The following is a 19922-nucleotide window of genomic DNA, read 5'->3' as shown; positions in this document are numbered from 1 at the left end:
CAATAAGTGTGATAAGTGCTGTCCTGAGCCCTAGGGAATACAAAACCAAAAATTAAACAACTTTTCAAGGATCTTGTATTCTATTGAAGGTGCATATATAAATGACTATTCAGATTATTAGTGGATGAGTCATATCCTTGAGCATATATGTAATTGGAAGAGTGTGAAGTGTGTAAGAAGGAAGAGGGGCTAGATTATAGTATATAAAGAGAGCTGTCAGGGAAGTAAAAGGACAAGCAAAAAAGATTTCAAAAAAGATAGAATGTAAAAGATTTTTTAAAAAAACTCATTGTAGGACAGCCATTATAGAGGCACAGAAATGGAAAATGGAATAACATTTAACACTAAGATCCTGGCTCTTTGTCCCCTCATCCCAATTGTTTGTCTTATTTGTTAGAACTTTCTCTTTAGAGTTTTGCTTATTAATTCCCTTTGCTTTTCTATTTAGTTATTTAATTTCTTCCCCTAAATTAATCAAGCAATTCTGCCTTTCTTTTTCAGTTTATCGCATTCAATAGTTTTATATTTTTTTTAATTTTGTGCCTCTTTCCATAGAGAATTTTTCCTACTATCTTCATTATTCATACTCTCTATTCTCATTCTCTAGTTCATGGCCCCGATGTATTCCTCATGAAATTAAATCTCTAAGGTGTATATTCTGGATTCTAGCCTAGTCAGCTTCTACCATTGATTTTTAGAGCTTGCCACATAGATTTCTCTTTTCCATTATATCTCATTCTTTCAATGCCAATTCCTGTAGATGTAGATGATACTACTTGACAGTAGTTCCCTCCTTATGTAGTTCACCATTGATCTAAACTTTTCCTATGGTTATTCTCTTTCTTCATTTGTTTCAAAATCTATTTCTTGTGTCCATGCTTTCTTAAATCTCCTAGTTTCCAGTTGCACTGAGGAATTCTTGCTCTTCTCCACCTGATACTCGAATGATCTTTTCAAATACCAAATAAAACTAGCACAAGATTTCTGATTCTCTTCACAGAACATGTCTCTTCATTCATAGGAACATTGAGTAGAAACCCTTCCTGCCACTAAATGAGGCCTCTTTCTTCCCTCCTCTTTTAGTTCTTCCCCCCTCTTCCTGCTTTCTCCCTCTCCTTAAGGCTCTGCTCAGCTTACTCAAAGACCACAGAGATCACTTCCCCTTATTGTTAGCCCTTAGTAATTGTGGTGTTCTCTTCTTTTTTATAAATATAATGGTTCTCTGGGAGCAGATTTCTTGGGAAGGTTTTCTGGAGGCAGCCTTAGTTTCAGTTCAGAGTAATAATCACCTCAAATACAGCCAGCTGATAAAATCCAAACATTTATTTTCTCCTTCCTTGATTCCAAGAGCTCTTGCAGCTTGTCCTTTGCTTCTGCCTCTGCCTCAACTCCGACTCATGGCTTTCAATCTTCCAAAGTGACTTCTGGCTCTAGCTCAACTCCCACTCGTGGCTTCTTCTGAACTGACACTCCTCCACTCTGAATCTTTTCAACTGAACTCTGTTGACTGTGCTCAGCTGTTTTTATGCTCTCTCAAAAGTTGACTCCTCCTCTGAGAGTGGGATTATGGGAGTCTTCCTCTGAAAGTGGGATTGTGGATTTCTGACTTGTGAATCTCATACTGAATATTGACTTGTGAATCTCTCAAAAGTGTGAACTCCAATGAGTATTACATTAGTGAGCTAGAGAATTTTCTAAGTACCATGCTAAATTAGGCAACTGACTTATCACTTTGTAAGGATTCTAACAAGTAATGGATACATCACACACTATCTAACTGCTTTCCTCCCCTTTCATGTATCCTCCCATTTTGTAATATAGTCTGACCAAAAAAAGAAAAAGAAACTTCTAGTTGGTGTGACAAACAAGGTTCTGTCCATAATGCCTTTGACTTTTTCCTTCATACCCTGTCTTATGTGTACATTTAAAAAGAATTCTTTTAATAGTCTGTCTTGTCACTCTGTTGCACATGGTACCTTGACTCCTATATTTCTTCACCTCCTTTCTCGTTTCTTTTGCCTTGAGAAAACTTGCTGGAGAAACTGAGCAAGATAGAGATTATAGAGTGTTTAATAATTTATTAAATGGAAGAGATATATTGGGACCATATGGATCCATGGTTTGGTCCCCAAGGCTGAATGAGACTATTGTCTCCAAGAATCCAGCAGACAATGGGAGTTCTCAATGACATATATTCAGACTCAGGGTAGACTGAGGCGGGGGCGGAGTCAGGGTGCTGAGAGCAGGAACACAAGGGTGGTATGAGCCTTAGGAGATGAGATGACATAATCAGGGGGAGACACCCAGATGTGATGACCGTGCTAGTGTTCTAGACACCCCAGAATCAACCGAGTCAGGATAAGCAAAAGTCCTTCGTCTTTTATTCTTGGTGTTTAGATGGGGATTGAACAGAATGCAAGCAGAATCTCCACCACTGCCTTCTCCCTCTCTACGGCCAAAGTGACTCTGGCTCGTCTTACTCCACCCCCTAGTCCCTCCTACAATCGTCTGTATACACCAATTATCGAGCCAGCACAGGATAGTGCGAAGAACCATTTTTCAAGCATATGCCCATAGAATATTGTCCAATCAGTAATTAGCCTGAAGTGCTTGAACCAACCTCAGTTCAATGACTCAAGAGTTTCAGCCCTCTACACCGGGACATGGGGAGAGGCATCTTGATAAGTATCTAACATTCCAATAGATTGGGATGGGGAGAGGCATTTTGATATTCTAAAACATAAGATCTTTTATCCTTATCAAATATTCTGATAAAGAGGGAGGGAGGTTTTGCAGGACTGAGAAGCAGGGAAACTAAGTCAGGACTGGGTCAGGATAATTATGGAAACTGAGAACTGTGGCATAACAGAGTGTCCAAGAAACTATCACCTAAATTGTGATTTTCTTTTTAAGAATGTTTGGAATGCTTTTTCATTATTAAATATCCAGCTTGTTGTCTCTCATGTTAACATATAAGTTCCTTGATGGCCAGAAAGTCTTTGTGTTTACAATGCCTGATACATAGTTGCTTAATGAATGATTGTTCTATTGATAATATGATTAAAGGCTTGAGACAATTTCTTTTATATCAGTAAATATAGTTTCAAATACAAATGTCTTGCTTAAAACAAACCTGACTGAAAAATAAACATACAAAAGTGATAATTTAATTTACAAGAGGATTTAATAATAGTGATCAATTTACCATACCTTTCTAGAAATGTAGGAAATCCACCTACATTTTCAGATTTCTGATATAAATTGCTAGCCTAACTCCTATTTGCAAGGGTGACATCTTGTTTTAATTAAATCCCTGGAATGGCAGAGATATGGAGAAAGAAATGTGACTGGATTGCAGCACTAGTGCTCATTTTATATGTTACATTCCTTGGTAGTTAATAGGAAGAAGAATTTGAGAGCAAATGGTGTGGGCATTTGTTGTCAAGTAACAGTGTAAGGTTCCCTACTCAAAAATATTTCCTCCATATATTACATTTAGTAGAAGATATTTTATTTGGGTTAAGGGTTCTTTTAAGATGCACTTGTGCTTACTCATGCCTTACTATTTATTGAATTAAATCAGACTATTAGAGAGACAGATAGGATAGTATGAAGAGAATTTGTGTGTAAATCCTGCCTCTGAGGCTTACTGACTGTGATCTTTGGCAGGTCACTTAATCTTGCTGATCCTTAATTTCCTTATCTGTAAAATTAGAAAGTTCGTTTTAGGTCCAGATCTTTGATTGTGACCCTATGTCTAGATGGTTTCTGATATTTCTTCTAGCATTATGTCTATAATTTTATGATCTTTATTTACCTTCTATAAATCTGTAATGGTTTTGAAAGGGGCCATGTGAAATAAAGCGTTGGTTTGGAGCTAGAAAACAGACCAGTCTCAAGCTGCGGAACACTAAGGGTACTCTTTGAGGGACTGGGGTGTCTGGGGAATTTGGACAAAGGAAATAGAATGTAAAAATAGATGCACAAAAGCACTGGAAGATTGCTTGAGTAATGGGCTGATTCCTGATATCTAGTCCAGGCAAGAAGTTTCTAAGAAACTTAGAAAACTCAGGAGAGTATAAATTTCAATTTCTTCAAAATCTATCTAATCCCTGTCCTTTTCTAAAGGATTAAAAAGAAAAAAGAACCATTGTCTTTTCTCCCCCTTCCCATTATTACAATAAGTATTTTGTAAATCTGTAGTATAAATCAAGATATGAGGGTATGCTAGGTATTAAAACTCTGTCCTTTCTTTTGCTGACAGTTGATGACATTGACCTTCTTGAAACTTTCTCCTCATTTGATTGTGGTATGTTTATACCCTTTGGTTGTCCTATGTCTAATCTCTCTTCTGTATTCACTGGCTTTTATTTCTTGGCTCGTTCTTTTTTTTATATACTTCCTTGTAGAGGTGATCTACTCTTAAAAGCTTCAACTATAAGCAAACATAACATTAATTTCTAAGTCTGCATCTCTAGCTCTCATCCATCATCCAAGTACTAATCTTTTATAATTCCAACTGTCTTGGAAGATGTGACCACTTAAGATAGTATTAGGGGTCAGCTAGGTGAGGTAGCTAAGTGGTGCAGTGAATAGAGCACCAGCCCTGAAGTCAAGAACACTTGAGTTCAGATTTGACCTCAGACACTTAAAACTTCCTAGCTGTATGATCTTAGGCAAGTCATTTAACCCGATGGCCTCAGCCAAAAAAAAAAAAAAAAAGATAGTTTACTAAAAATATTTTTATAGCTTTTGCATTTTATTCATTAAGAGGTAGTGCCTATTAATTCTCTACCCCTATCCAGCTTCTTTTCATTACATTCACTAGGTTTAAAACATTGTTATCTTTGATAGTTCTTTCTCTTCTTTTTCTAACTTACCTGCTTCTAAGACACCACTATCCTTTCTAATCACTCAGGTTTGTGGTCTTTAACTCAGCCACAAACTTTTAACTCTCATCCTCCTCTTATTCCAGTCAGTTGCCAAATTTTATCAGTTTGTCTTTTATAATATATTTCCCATCCATCCCCTTCTTTTTCATGCAGGGTCAACTTTTTACTATGGGGTTTTATCATTTCTTCCCTGAATTATTGTAATACTCTCCTAATTGATCTCCCTGTTTGTGGTCCTTCCACTCTTCAATCTGTCTTCCACACAGCTACCAAAGCAGTATTTCTAAGCAGAGTTCTGACCATTTTATTTCTATGTTCAGGACACTCCATCATCTTCTAATTACTCCTGGGACCAAATACAAAAAGTCAAAAATGACTTTTAAAGCTCTAGCCTGCTTTTCCAGGCTTAGTCCACATTACACACCCTCATGAACTACATTCTAGCCAGCTTCCCTACTTATTGTTGCATGTCTAAAAGGTTTCATTTCCTCTCTCTGTGTCTCTACACAGACTGTTGCCTATTCCTTGAATGCATTTCTTCTTTATATTTGTGTCTTAAAATTCCTGGATCCCTATTTAGTTCCCTTTGTTGTGCCATCGTTCTCTTTTATTGTCCTGACTCAGTTTCCCTAAATTGTCTTGCCTCGGTTTCCCTGAATTGTTCTGCCTCAGTTCCTAATTGTCCTGCAACACCACTCCTCCCTCCTAATCATGATGATCCAGATAAGGAGAAAGACCTTCTATCTTAGACATCATCAGAATGTTGGGTGCCTCTCCCCATTCTATAATCCCAATTTATCGGATGTTCCCCCATGCCTCCCCCCACCCTGTCAGAACCGGATTGTTAATCCCCTGTTCCCACTCTTAGCACCCTGACTCTGCCCCTACCTCGTCTATCCCTGTATCTGGGCCGTGTGTGTGTGTGTGTGTGTGTGTGTGTGTGTATGTATGTCATCGAGAATTCACATTGTTTGCTTGATTCTTGGAGACGATAGTCTCATTCAGCCCTGGGACCAAACCATGGATCCATTTGGTCCCAGTAAATCTCTCCCTTTCAAATAAAATATTAAAAACTCTCTAATCTCTATCTTGCCTCAGTTTCTCCAGCATTACACCTTTAAGTACCATCTCTTTATGAGGACTTTCTTCATTTTCTCAGCTGTTAGTATCCACATTTGTTTTGTTTTATATTTATTTAAATGGATAAATGTTATTTTTCTTGATAAAATTTTATCTCCTTGAGAATATGATATATATTTTTTGTTTTTATATCCTATGTCAAGTAGTTCCTGACAAAAAAATAGGCCCATCATTAATACTCCTAATTGATTTCTTTATTTTTAATTTTGACCTGTTCTATTCCATCTGATTTTTTAACTTTTCTCCTACTAAAACAATTACACTTAGGAATTGTTATAAAAGTTTTTACATGGATTTTTTATGGATTCAAAATCCATATAGATACTAGGAACTTTATTCAAATCCATATGTTGCTAGACTCACATTCTTAGGCTCAATCTCCCTGCCACCTCTTGTGTACCTTAATACTTTGTCTCCCTCCTCTGGTCTGTCCTTCCCCCTTGGATGTCTTTGATGTTTCCTGACCTCAGACTATATAACTTTCCTTTGTTTGCTATATGTGCCAGATTACATTCATTTAGCTGTCATAATGTTGGTACATATCATTGTTCTCTTCCTTCCTTCCCCACCTCCATCTTGGTAGTCTGTCAGTCAGCTTCACCACCTCTCCCTCCCCCTGTTCACCCCCTCCTTTATCTCCTTCCCACCTTCCATACCCCATCCACACTGTTTCAACTCTCAGAGGAACTTTCTTACCTGCTCAGAATCCATAGTCTGGTCATTGCATGGAGTGATAATGGTGGGGAGCCCTTGCTGTTCCTGAAGTGGTCCCTAGTACAGATAAGACCCTTCCAATGCCTTGGGCACTCCCTCGATAACCCCTCCTCAGACCTGGACACACTTGTGTGTACCTCATGTCTTGCACTAGAACCCTCTGTCTGAGCATTCCTGTTGGGAGGCTGTGGAGTTGAAGCCCAAAGCTTCAGGGTGAGTGGGAGGCCTGACTTGGCCAGGGTAGGGCTGCTGGAGGCCATGGACCAAGAGGGAATTGCTGGGGCCACATGGGTGTGGTTGGATGAGCTGGGGTTGTCTCCCTGCTCCTCTCCCTTCTGAGAATAAGAAGGGGAGTAGAGTAGAAGAGTTGCTCCAGTTTTAGGGGCTGTCAGGGCCAGAGACAACAAGAGGAAGATTCAAGATTTTGAAAAGAACCATCAGAAGGGGAAGCCTATGGGAGAGGAATGCAAGAGTCCTAAGTCTGTTATAGAGCCCAGAGTAGAAGCAGGGGAAGGAAGGGGCTGTATTTAGTAGTGGCTAGGATCATTAGACCTATATTCAGGCCACCATTCCCGATTTTCTAAATTGTATTGGGGCCAGGTGATATTACAAAGGAAATCTTTACCTTTCCTCTTCAGATCCATCATTGTGGATTTGTCCCAATTCTTAAGTAGATATCCCAGGGCGGGGTGAGGACTAGGTAGTCAAGGTTCCCTCTCTCATCTACTTTAATACCAGGGGCTTTGGACAGGTATTTAAAAAAAAAAAAAAAAGAAAGAAAGAAAAATGTGTTCCAACTGAGATGTCCCTCAGTGTATAAGAAGGCAGATTGCACAGGGTGCACATAGGTGGTTCAAACCTCCGACCAGTGCTGTCCAAGTCACATCTGGGGTGAAGGCTCCTATCGGAGGACTCCAGAGGCAAAGGAAACAAGGGAGAAGGTAGGAACTTACCAGTTTGGTCAAAAGGCCAAAATTTTTATTAAAGCTTTTTATTTTTATTTATTTTTTTAAAATTTTATTTAATAATTACTTTATATTGACAGAATCCATGCCAGGGTAATTTTTTTTACAACATTATCCCTTGCACTCGTTTCTGTTCCGATTTTTCCCCTCCCTCCATCCACCCCCTCCCCAGATGGCAAGCAGTTTTATATATGTTAGATATGTTGCAGTATATCCTAGATACAATATATGTTTGCAGAACCAAACAGTTCTCTTGTTGCACAGGGAGAATTGGATTCAGAAGGTAAAAATAACCCGGGAAGAAAAACAAAAATGCAGATAGTTCACATTCGTTTCCCTGTGTTCTTTCTTTGGGTGTAGCTGCTTCTGTCTGTCATTTATCAATTGAAACTCAGTTAGGTCTCTTTGTCAAAGAAATCCACTTCCATCAAAATATGTCCTCATACAATATCATTGTCGAAGTGTATAATGATCTCCTGGTTCTGCTCATTTCACTTAGCATCAGTTCATGTAAGTCTCTCCAGTCCTCTCTGTATTCATCCTGCTGGTCATTTCTTACAGAACAATAATATTCCATAACATTCATATACCACAATTTACCCAGCCATTCTCCAATTGATGGGCATCCATTCATTTTCCAGTTTCTAGCCACTACAAACAGGGCTGCTACAAACATTTTGGCACATACAGGTCCCTTTCCCTTCTTTAGTATCTCTTTGGGATATAAGCCCAATAGAAACACTGCTGGATCAAAGGGTATGCACAATTTGATAACTTTTTGGGCATAATTCCAGATTGCTCTCCAGAATGGTTGGATTCGTTCACAACTCCACCAACAATGCATTAGTGTCCCAGTTTTCCCGCATCCCCTCCAACATTCATCATTATTTTTTTCCTGTCATCTTAGCCAATCTGACAGGTGTGTAGTGGTATCTCAGAGTTGTCTTAATTTGCATTTCTCTGATCAATAATGATTGGGAACACTCTTTCATATGAGTGGTAATAGTTTCAATTTCATCCTCTGAAAATTGTCTGTTCATATCCTTTGACCATTTATCAATTGGAGAATGGCTTGATTTCTTATAAATTTGAGTCAGTTCTCTATATATTTTGGAAATAAGGCCTTTATCAGAACCTTTAACTGTGAAGATGTTTTCCCAGTTTGTTGCTTCCCTTCTAATCTTGTTTGCATTAGTTTTGTTTGTACAAAGGCTTTTAAATTTGATGTAATCAAAATTTTCTATTTTGTGATCAGTAATGGTCTCTAGTTCATCTTTGGTCACAAATTTCTTTCTCCTCCACAAGTCTGAGAGATAAACTATCCTATGTTCCTCTAATTTATTAAAGCTTTTTATTTACAAAACCATATGCATGGATAATTTTTCCAACATTGACCCTTGCAAAACCTTTTGTTCCAAATTTCCTTCCCCCTACCCCTTGCCTTAGGTGGCAGGTAGTTCAATATATGTTAAATATGTTTAAATACATGTTAAATCCAATATATGTATACATATTTATACAATTATCTTGCTGCACAAGAAAAATCAGAAAGAGTGAGAATGCTATGTTGAGTTCCACCCTCTGTTCCCACAGTTCTCTCTCTGAATGTAGATGGTTCTCTTCATCACTGCACAAGTGGAACTGGTTTGAATCATCTCATTGTTGAAGAGAGCCATATCCATCAGAATTGATCGTCATGTAGTCTTGTTGCCGTGTAAATGATCTCCTGGTCCTGCTCATTTCCCTTAGCAACAGTTCATGTAGGTCTCTCCAAGCCTCTCTGAAATCATCCTGCTGGTTGTTTCTTACAGAACAATAATATTCCATAGCATTCATATACCATAATTTATTCAGCCATTCTCCAATTGATGGGCATCCACTCAGTTTCCAGTTTCTTGCCACTCCAAAGAGGGCTGCCACAAATATTTTTGCACATGTGGGTCCCTTTCCTTCCCTTAACATCTCTTTGGGATAGAAGTCCAGTAGAAACACTGCTGGGTCAAAGGGTATGCACAGTTGGATAACTTTTTGAGCATAGTTCCAAACTGCTCTCCAGAATGGCTAGATCCGTTCACAGATTCACCAACAATATATCTAGTGTCCCAGTTTTCCTATATCCCCTCCAACATTGGTCATTATAGTTTCCTGTCATCTTAGCCAATCTAACAGATGTGTAGTGATATCTTAGAGTTGTCTTAATTTGCATTTCTCTGATCAGTAGTGATTTGGAGCACTACATGTGCTACCAATAGTTTTAATTTCTTCATGTGAAAATTATCTGTTCATATCCTTTGACCCTTTATCAATTGGAGAATGGATTGAACTATTATAAATTTGAGTCATTTCTCTATATATTTTAGAAATGAGGCAAAAGGCCAAATTCTGAGTGATTTCCTTAGAAAGTAATTTAAGGAGGATGTATTCTGATGGAAGTGGATCTCTTCGATAAAGAGAGCCTTACTTGATCAAAGATGGACAGAAGCAACTACACCCAGAGAAAGAACACTGGGAAATGAATATAAACTGCTTGCATTTTTGTTTTTCTTCCCGGGTTATTTATACCTTCTGAATTCAATTCTCCCTGTACAACAAGAAAGCTGTCCAGTTCTGCACAAATATATTGTATCCAGGATATACTGTAACCTATTCAACATGTAAAGGACTGCTTGCTATCTGGGGGAGAGGGTGGAGGGAGGGAGGGGAAAAATCAGAACAGAAGTGAGTGCAAGGGATAATGCTGTAAAAAATTACCCTGGCATGCGTTCTATCAATAAAAAGATATTAAAATTTAAAAAAAATAAAAAAATTTAAATTTAAATTAAAAAAAAAAAAAAAGTAATTTAAGTACTTGCTCTTAAGCGCTACCCCCTTCTGAGGTTTCAACAGCCATAGAAATACAGTGGGAAAGCAGGTTCCAAAGGTAAGAATTATCTGAACACTGGACTGATTTCTCTGAGGAAAAGGCTTTATTGTCCTATAAAGCAGAACGGGATCAAGCAGCATCAGTGGACTAGTTGGTCCAAGGGATATTGCCTCAGGATGGGTATTTTATAGGGAAAGTATGGGATAGGGAAGGAAAATGTTTATTCTTTGCTTATTGATTAGACTCTCTCAAGAATGATGTTTACTTGGCCTAATTTTTAAGAATTACAAGGAATAAAAATATGTAGGACCCAATCTTTCTGGCATCCTGTTTACTAGGACCCAAGCTCCTTGCACCTGGGTATGTGGTTCATCATGTCCAGTTTACCACAACCCAAGCCTGCACCTGTCCTTGTGAGCAGCAATAACTTGTTTTTCTTCCCCTCTTCCTACTGCTAGGGCCTGCTAGGGCCAATTCCAGTCCTGAAGTTAGTTTGAATAAAATTTGTATATTTATAAGAAATGTCTAGTGGTTTTATATTTTGTTAATCCATTTACAATGATATCTGTTATTAATTCATTTGCTGGAAGTCAGATTTCTCTAGAGTGACATAAAATATGATTAGAAAAATTACCTGAAGTTTGGACAAAAAGTGATTCTTTTGGCCAGAGCAACTCATAAAGACAGTCTTTTAAAGTGGAGTGGGGATACAGTCCTTATCTTTGGAAGGAGTACCATTAAATCACATATCTTTCTAAACCTGATACAGGTTTAGAAAAAAAAATTGTTTTTATAAATCAAGGGATTTATTGCAAGTGTTTTCTACATTACAAAAATAACTTGATTTACCATTTTTGGTAAATCATTTCTGCAGGAGGTAAACTAGTCACATGAGATAAAATTGTTCTCTCTCTTCTTTCTGGGGCCTTTAACTTGCTTCCTCCCAGGTGTCAGATGTTCTGTATTTTGCTATTCTTCAGCTTCCCTTTCAGTCAAAGAAAGAATTTATTGGCTTGTCATTTTATAGGCTTGCTTAATTGCTGACTGCAGAATTTGAAAAATATTAATAGAAATCTAGTCTAGTTTTCAGAGTTAATTGAGCTTATTAATTTGTTGCTTAGCCAAATACATTTTAAATCTGTTAGTTGTAGCTGTGGAAGAAAGATTTTATGCTTAAAAAATAAATTCATGTATCAACAAGTCCTACTATATAGTAAACTTAATGCCATTTTAGGATGACTAGGCATGAGGCAAAAAGGAGACTCCTGTCTTGTATGGAAGATCTTTTTGTTGCTGAGGCCTGTACCTGGGAATTAGTGGAGACAAAGAAGTTGGTTTGTTAGTTGTCGTCCTTAAGGTTCAAAAAAGGACCACCATGATATTATTATGTTGGAGTCAAGGTACTGTGTGTCTGACTGTGACTGATTTGACCATTATGAGTTTGGAAGGCTTTTACAAGTTGGGCACAAATAGTCCATATAGACATTTGTAGTGGAGATATTTCTAAATTTGTGTCTCATGTTTCTTTTGATTTATTGCAATTTAGCTTTGCTCATGGAGCACAGCACCTTCTTTGATGCAGACATGCCATGCTGGGCAATCCTGTGCCATTGTCTCCCATGTTTCATGATTTATTCCAAAGTTCTTCAGAGAAACCTTGACAGAATCCTTGCTTGTATTGTTTCCTCTGACTTCTGTGTGAGCTCTTGCCTTGTGAGTTTTCTGTAAAATAGTCATTTAGTCAAACATACATTTGACATTAGAACAATGTGGCCAGTCCATTGGAGTTGTGCTAGTGAAGCACAGTAATTAAACTTTTTCTAAGATAAATTAGTGATTCTTAAAGAGCACTTTTGTTAGATTTTTAAAAAGAATTTGCTGCAGTGATTAATAGGTGAGGGAAATTATGTTCTGGCAATTCTGGAGACTGATGTTCCTCTGATCCTAAGACAGTGAAAGCTCCTGAATCATCAGAGAGAGAAGGCAAATTATTTTTGGTAGAGTATGATGTAATGAAAAGCCCACTGAGTCCTAGCCCTGCTAATGCTAACATGTGCTTTGTTGGGTGGCTGCTTAATCTTTTGGGGCATTGGTTTCCATGTCTCTAAAGTGAAAAAGTTCTCAGACCCCTAAGAACACTGAATCCTGTGATCCTTAAGAATAAATTATTTGAAATATAACCTTGAAATTTGAAATGTGTTTTGTATAGAATTAATTTATAAATAATATTTTAATTAATTAGGAAATTCGTTTAGCCATGATATCTCATTTCTCTTATACTGCTGAATAATAAGTTATGATTTGTACATTTGTTTCATGAGAAATATATTATTAAAATAATATCTTTTTCATATTAACTTTGCCATTATATATATTTTTTAAAAACAATGATTTTGCTATTTTTTTGCTTCAGTACTTGAATAATTTTTGCTTTTATCCTTACATCAACACAGGTCAAAGTCCTTCAAAATCTTATTTAAATGTCTTTCTGTGAGTTATATTGTGCCTCTCTCTTCCTGCCCCGCCCAAAACAAAAAAATTTTTTTTCTAGTAGTCAACTTTGTGATTAATGAGTTACTCCAAAACTGGACTGGATGTTTTTCCCCCTTTTAGTGTTATCTAGGTATAGGTACCTTTTCTGAGGTTGAATTATTTAAAGTCTCCTGGTTTTCTGATAGTTTGGGTATTTTATATTTTTGAAATATTCCTTAGTTTCTTAAAAGAAAATAAATGTTTAAAATAAACATAAATGGTCTTGATTGTGAACATGTAAGTGTGTATAATATGTTTTGAATATTCTTTTTTATTTCTTCTGGTTTTGTTGTGATTTTACCTTACTCAATTATTATTCTCATTGATTTGGTTTTCTGGTTTCTTTTTCATCAGATAATCTAATAGATAACACTTTTGTTAATTTTTTCAAAGAGTAATATTTTAGTTTAATTTATCATTTCCATGAGATTTTTTGTTTCCATTTTATTTATTTCCTCTCTGATTTTTAATATCTTCTGTTTTGCACTTTAGTTTTTTTATTAGCTTTCTAATTTTAAAAAATGAACATTTAGTTAATTCTTTCCATTTCTATTTTGTTGAAGTATGTTTGTAGGATGTTATTTTTCCCCCAAGGACTGCTTTAACTGCAATCCTAGAAATTTTGGTATTATTATTTTTCTTTCTTTTTACTTTCTTTTACATAGTAATTGTTTCTATGATTTATTCTTTGACCATCTCATTATTTAAGATTTCAGTTTTAAGTCTCCATTTTGATCTGTCTTTTATTTGTGCTCCATGAAACAATGAATATTTTTATTGTATCATGAGCTGTAAATGACATATTTGCTGTTTCTTCCTTTGCAAATGGTCAGTTTATGTAAAAGTTTCATGTGGTAAATGCTTAATTTTTTGCTGTCCCTTTTAGAAGGGAGTCGAGTTAAATTTGGCCTCAGATATTTGACACTGACTAGCTGTGTGATCCTGAAGAAGTCACTTAACTCTGTCTCACTGACAACCCCTCCCTCCAAAAAAGAATACAGAGAATAGAGAAAGCCTAGATAATTATTAATTATGTCCCTTTTAGAAGAGGCTGTAAGATTTTTAACTCTAGTTTTTCAGATAATTTTTTCAGTTCCATGTTTTCCCTTTTGTTTATTTTTCTGTTAGATATCCTAAACTGAGAGGAATATTGAAATTTCTTGTTTCTGTTATATTACTGTCTCTGTCTTATAGCTCAGATAATATTTCCTTTTTGAATTTGGATGCAAAGACATTTGTAAGTTTATTATTGATGTTGATTTATTTTCGGCAGCTTTCAGCATAATGTAGTTACATTATTTATACTTTTTATTTTTTAATGTTTATTTTTGCTTTATCAGATAGCATGATGCAATGCCTGCTTTTTTTGGTATCCATTTGATACATAGTAAAATTTTAATTCCCTCATTTATGCATATAGATAGATAGATTGATAGATTGTAAAATTTTATTTTCTTATGTAATGTCACTTTTGTTTTATTGGATTGTTTAGTCCATTCACATTTAAAAGTGTGAGAATTAGATTTGTTTTTTCTTTCATTTACCCGTGAAATTTTTTCAAGTTATAATTTTTCCCTTTTTCTGCTATTAACACAGTATTATTTGTTTTCAGGTACTTTAATCTTTCTGAAGGTGGCCCGATTCCCATTGGCTCTCTTCTTCTCCCTCTATCTTCTTTCTCTCCCTTCCTCTCTTCTTCCCTTCCTTTCTCCTTTCCTCCTTTCCTCTCTCCCTCCCTCCCCTCTTTCTTCCCTTTTCCCCCTCACATCTCTCTTCACAGAGGGTCTTTCCATAGGACTATGCATCAATGGAACCCTCTCCCACCACTAAAAATAAAACCGCCCTTCCCTTCCCCTTTTCAATCCTTTTCCTTTTCTACTTACTTTCTGCAGACTCTTTCTTTACTAAGACCACAGGAGTTAACTTCTCAAGTTAATCCTGAGTTGGACCCTGGAACATCACACATTTTGTCTCCATCTTCTTTTCCTTTTGTATTTTATGTAATCTCACCAAAAAACCAAAACCAAATCAAAAGAAAATAAAACTAAAAACCTACTAAAAACCCAAACCATTAATTTCGCTGTACACCATATCTTGCCTTTCTGTCTATAGTGCTCTGGACTTACTGCCTCTTCTTCACTTTTACTTTCATTAGACTTCTGACTCCAATCCAGACTCCTTGTGTACAATTAGAAGTGTCTTGCTATTCTTTCCTATCCCTCTGTAGTTGTTGCTCTTCTTGGCTGCTACATTTATTTATTTTTCCTACATTTCTCTTGTCTGGGGTGTTTGAGAAATGAATAATTGAGTTCTACTTTCAACAATGTTTCAAACACTCCTTTATTATTGAACATCCATCTTTTTTCATTTATTGTTAAACTTGCATTTGCAAGATAAGTTTCCCTGGGCTTCATCCTGAGTTTATTGCTTTTTGAAAGATATTTGATTCCCTCCTGATTTTTCTGGTGGTGCAGCATAGTCTTATGTTATTCAAATAGCATTTCCTTTGTATTTAAAACTCTCTCTGGATCACTTGCAGAACTTGTTTTTGTATTGAAGTGTTCGATTTAACTCCTATGTTTGGAGTTTGCAGCCTTGAAGTTTTTCCCTTTTCTGGAGGCAATCTGAGAATTCTTTCACTTTTTCATTTTCTAAGTTCGTAAGTAAGTTCTGGGAAATTCTTTTCTCTCTTTTCCGTATATTATGGTGTTAAGGTGTTTTGTTCAATTTTGTTCTGCTGAAAGAGCTATGATCCTTTTTTCTCTACACATCCTGTCTTTGAAAGCAAAATGTATTACCTGCAACTGGTAATATCATCAGAATTAAACAAAGCAAAGAAATGTAAGAAGTTTATAGCACATGATTGATTGTGAGGCATAAAGCATATATGGTACAGTAAAAAATAACAATTTTCCCATAATTGATAATTTTTCATTTCCAAGATTACAAAGCAAAATAAAAAAAAAATTCTGACACATACCTGTCACCTGAAACAGTAAGGAGTAATATATCCAAGAATCTTTTTATTCAAACTTGATTGCAAATGGGCTGGTCAGCAATACTTGAAATAAGCCTTCTCAAACAGTTTGAATTCTGCTGGTACATTGGAAATTCTTAATGTATATATTATTTCTAGGGTGGAAGTTGTGCAGTGAAAAATTCAAAATATATATTCTGTAAAGCAGTGCAGTTCCGTTGTGAAGTTCCTTTGATCTATTTTGCGATTCCTGTATATAAAAAGCAACAGACATCTCCCAAAAATGAGGGTAGACTAAGGAGAAAGGTTTTGCTTTTATAGGAAGGTGACCAAGCAGCATATCAAAAAGAGGTGAAATTCTCTTCTTGGTATGCTTTCCTGATTAAAAAAAAAAAAGCAAGGGGAAATATATCAGGTCACTTTAAGTGGTCAGAACATAATCTGTGAGTTGTTTTTATATATAAATTTAATATGTAAATGTATTATATAAATTTAAGTTATTTATTCAACTCCTCAACCTTACCTGAACTCTGAGGGTAATAAGGAATATGAAACTTAGGAGACCAAGACAAGAATAAGTATCAGTGAAATAAGATCTCCTCTCTGAATCTGTATATACTAGTGGACTATATCTGGGCATAATCTCTTTAAAAAGGATTTTAACAACAAAGTTAGCTGTAGCTTTAAAACTAGAGAATGTCTTAACTCACAGAATGAGCTCGTCTACAATAATAAGACAAATTTTATAGTGGCCAACTTTGGGCATGTATATAAAATCAATTTGTGCAAATGTTCAAATGGAGTGTAAGTCAGAGGCAGCCCACCAAAGGCAATGTTTTGGGAGATGTGTTAGTTTAATGACTGACAAGAATGACAGACAGCACAAATATGAACTGCAACTATGATAATGCTTTGGGCAATGTACACCCTTCATATTATAGCAACTATTTCTTGAATGTCAAAATGACTCCTTATGAACAGATATGCGTACCTAGTGATAGAAGTTCCTGTAAAGGAGTGGTTTTGTTTTGCCTTAAATTGTGATTTCCATTTTTTGATTTCAGAGTCATTGTAGACAAGGGGAGATCCTCATCAGTAATAGAAAAACAAGTGAAACATGTAGGCAGGTCCTTCTAATATGGCTAACTTTGCTTCAACATAAGTTTTACTATTAACTGTGAAATAGTGTTGTGACAACTGTATGAATTGAGCAATGGACAATGGCGAGAGTTTTGGATAACTGAAGAATAAATAGAACATCTTTAAAATCAGCATTAGCTGACCTTTCTGCCAAAAGGGCAGTGCCAGCAACTGCTGCTTATAAATAGGGTGAAGCTCCTGTGGCAAGTGAGTCAAGCTGGGCAAAATAGTATGCCCTAGGATGAGAAAGGACCAGACATTTGAGTTAGTACACCAGAAGTAACTTCCTTGTGGTCATGTACCAAAAGAAAAAAAAAAGAATTATTGTCCTAGAATAGAGCCAGTAACAGGGTTTTCTTGAGTTCATCAAGGCCAATAAGATGTTATGGTATAGGGAAGTTAGTCTTAGATCAGAGAAACTAAAGGCTTAGTAATCTCACCAAAAGAAGAGATTCATTGTCAACAATATCTGGCTGCTCCCAAAATAGCCCACAATTATCTTTTGATTACAAAAGATTGTGAAGACAGTTGGTGAAGAATCTGTATGCACTTCAGGGAAACAGAATGAGTGCCAGCAGACTAAGTGAAACAGATCCTTTCTCTGGGCAAGGCACCACTGGATCTTTGTTTTGGAGACTTTGTGGCCTTTGATTAGGCTGAAGTAGATTTGATACTGAATGTAGTGAACAGATTATCAATATGCTGGACCAGAGAGAAATCTTTTAAAACAACCAAAGCTAAGTCTGAGAGCAGTGCGGGAGAAAAGGATGGGACTTTCTACATATTGTTGAGGTAGACAAGTCCGTGTTCATACAGCTGAAGGCAAACAAATGGTTAAGATTTTTTGTTTGTTTGTTTTGTAAATCAGCAGAATGGGAGTTTTACAAGGGGATTTATGAAATAATTTATGCTGGTCTCTTAAGTGAGTCAATAAAGAGTGAAAAACCTTCATTAGCTTCCTCCTTACTGCTGAAGTAAGATGGTGGTCCTCCTTTGATTCTTATGGTGATGAAAATAGCAAATTTTAACAGTTCTACGTCTAAGGATAAGTTAGCCCATAGGATCAGAAATGTCACGTGGAATATCTGGACCATCCTTGGGGATTTCTTGGACACTTTGAACCAAAGCAAAGAAGAAGGAGGAGTCCGCAGGGAGGAAAAATGCAATGGATCTAGCAGGAGAACATGAAATAGTGCCTCTCAGTTTACAGCAATGACCTTGGCCTAAAAGATTCTTAAGACATTTAGGTATAAATAGAAAGGAGTGTTCCACTGTCAGAGTACCAGTAGTTACCATACAGGAGTCAATTTGGGGACATTTTGGTGCTTATTGGAGATTTCAAAAACATCTAAAGTCCCAATAGTTGGACAGTTAGAATGTGGCTTTCTTGTCAAAACTGAAACTAGATGCTCTAATATCTAATAAGCAAATATGTTTTCACTTACTTTTAAGAGTTTCAAAGTCAAGAGTAACATATGGTGCACCAGTGCAGAGAGAGGCAAAGACTGGGATAGCTTGAGCAAAGACATTTATATTGGGAAGAACATTTTCTTCAGAATTTATGGAGTTTTGATGTGTGCAGCAACAGCAAGATTGTGCTATGATAGACTTGGTTCAGTGATCCAACACAATCCCAAGAAACTTTGGAAGAAAAACTCCATCTGCATCCAGAAAGAGAACTATAGAAACTAAATGTAAATCAATACATGCTATGTTCACTTTTTCTTTCTTCTGTTTTTTTTTTTTTTTTTTGTGGTTTTTCCCTTTTGTTCTGATATTTCTCTCCCAACATGATTTATATGGAAGTATGTAAAAAATAAATGTACATATACAACTAAAAAATGGTGTAACTGAGGAAAATAAAAATAAAAAATGAAAAATAAGATTAAAAAAAGAATTCATGGGCTTCCCCCCACTCCCATGCTGAATTCTTGGGCTCTACCAGGATTTCCCCTGTTCTTATTCTTTAAATCCTTTCTTTAAGTCACTTCTTTCTGCTTTCTTTGGTGAGATGTCCCTTTTGGGACAAAAACATTATGGTTTCCTGATGCTACCTGAGCAAAAGCAAAAATAGTAAGCATTTTTGGTACCTTTTGTTGTTCTATCCTTCATATATATGTTGGGTAATGCTTTTAAGCAGGCTCATGCTTTTTTTTAATGCCATTTAAGGTAGCTCTTATCAAAATATCACTTTATTTCTGGTTGAGATTAACAAAGGCAGAATTAATCATTCTAGCAACTCATGAATTGGATGGATCAAACCCTATATATTGCTTAGCACCTTTATATAACTGATTATAAAAATGGTTAGGGGTTTCGTTTTTCTCTTGCAAAGTTTCTTGATATTTGCTCCAATTTTCAAGGTAGAAGACACATGCTTTCATTCCCTTAATTAAGGAAGGATTCTTACCTTGTAATAATTTGGTGTAATTGGTTGTGTTGTTAGAGTTCCAGTGTGAGACTTTAAAGGCTAATTAGAAAATCTCCCTGGCCTTACTGGAGTGGTACCAACTTGGTCATATCTATTTGCAGCCTCTGTGATGGCATTTCTTTCCCTAGGGAAGAACAAGGTTTCTGTAAGTCAACCACTTCTCCTCAGGTAGGATTATAACCTTTAAATATGGCCTGAAATTAGGTTATAATAGTCCCACAGTCTTCATCGAATTTAGTAGTATATCCCTCCACATGGAAGGATCAGA

The 19922-nt window shown here is 36.3% G+C and overlaps 1 protein-coding gene across 4 annotated transcripts in view; it reads left to right on the top strand.

Moving 5' to 3' along the window:
- Positions 1-19922, top strand: part of FKBP5 (FKBP prolyl isomerase 5) — a 159825-nt gene that overhangs the window by 38556 nt on the left and 101347 nt on the right. Inside the window, exon 1 of one of the 4 annotated variants that reach the window (XM_051996498.1) lies at positions 5832-7687. The exons of the other annotated variants lie outside the window; for them this stretch is intronic. The gene's annotated coding sequence lies outside the window, so the exon portion shown is untranslated. Of the gene's footprint in view, positions 1-5831; positions 7688-19922 lie in introns of those variants that run through there. 4 annotated transcript variants of the gene reach the window in all.

The sequence above is a fragment of the Antechinus flavipes genome, chromosome 4 (genome assembly GCF_016432865.1).
Source record: "Antechinus flavipes isolate AdamAnt ecotype Samford, QLD, Australia chromosome 4, AdamAnt_v2, whole genome shotgun sequence".
Lineage (NCBI taxonomy): Eukaryota > Metazoa > Chordata > Mammalia > Dasyuromorphia > Dasyuridae > Antechinus > Antechinus flavipes.
Note: the sequence above shows the minus strand (reverse complement) of the source record. Positions and strands in the feature narration are given on the sequence as shown.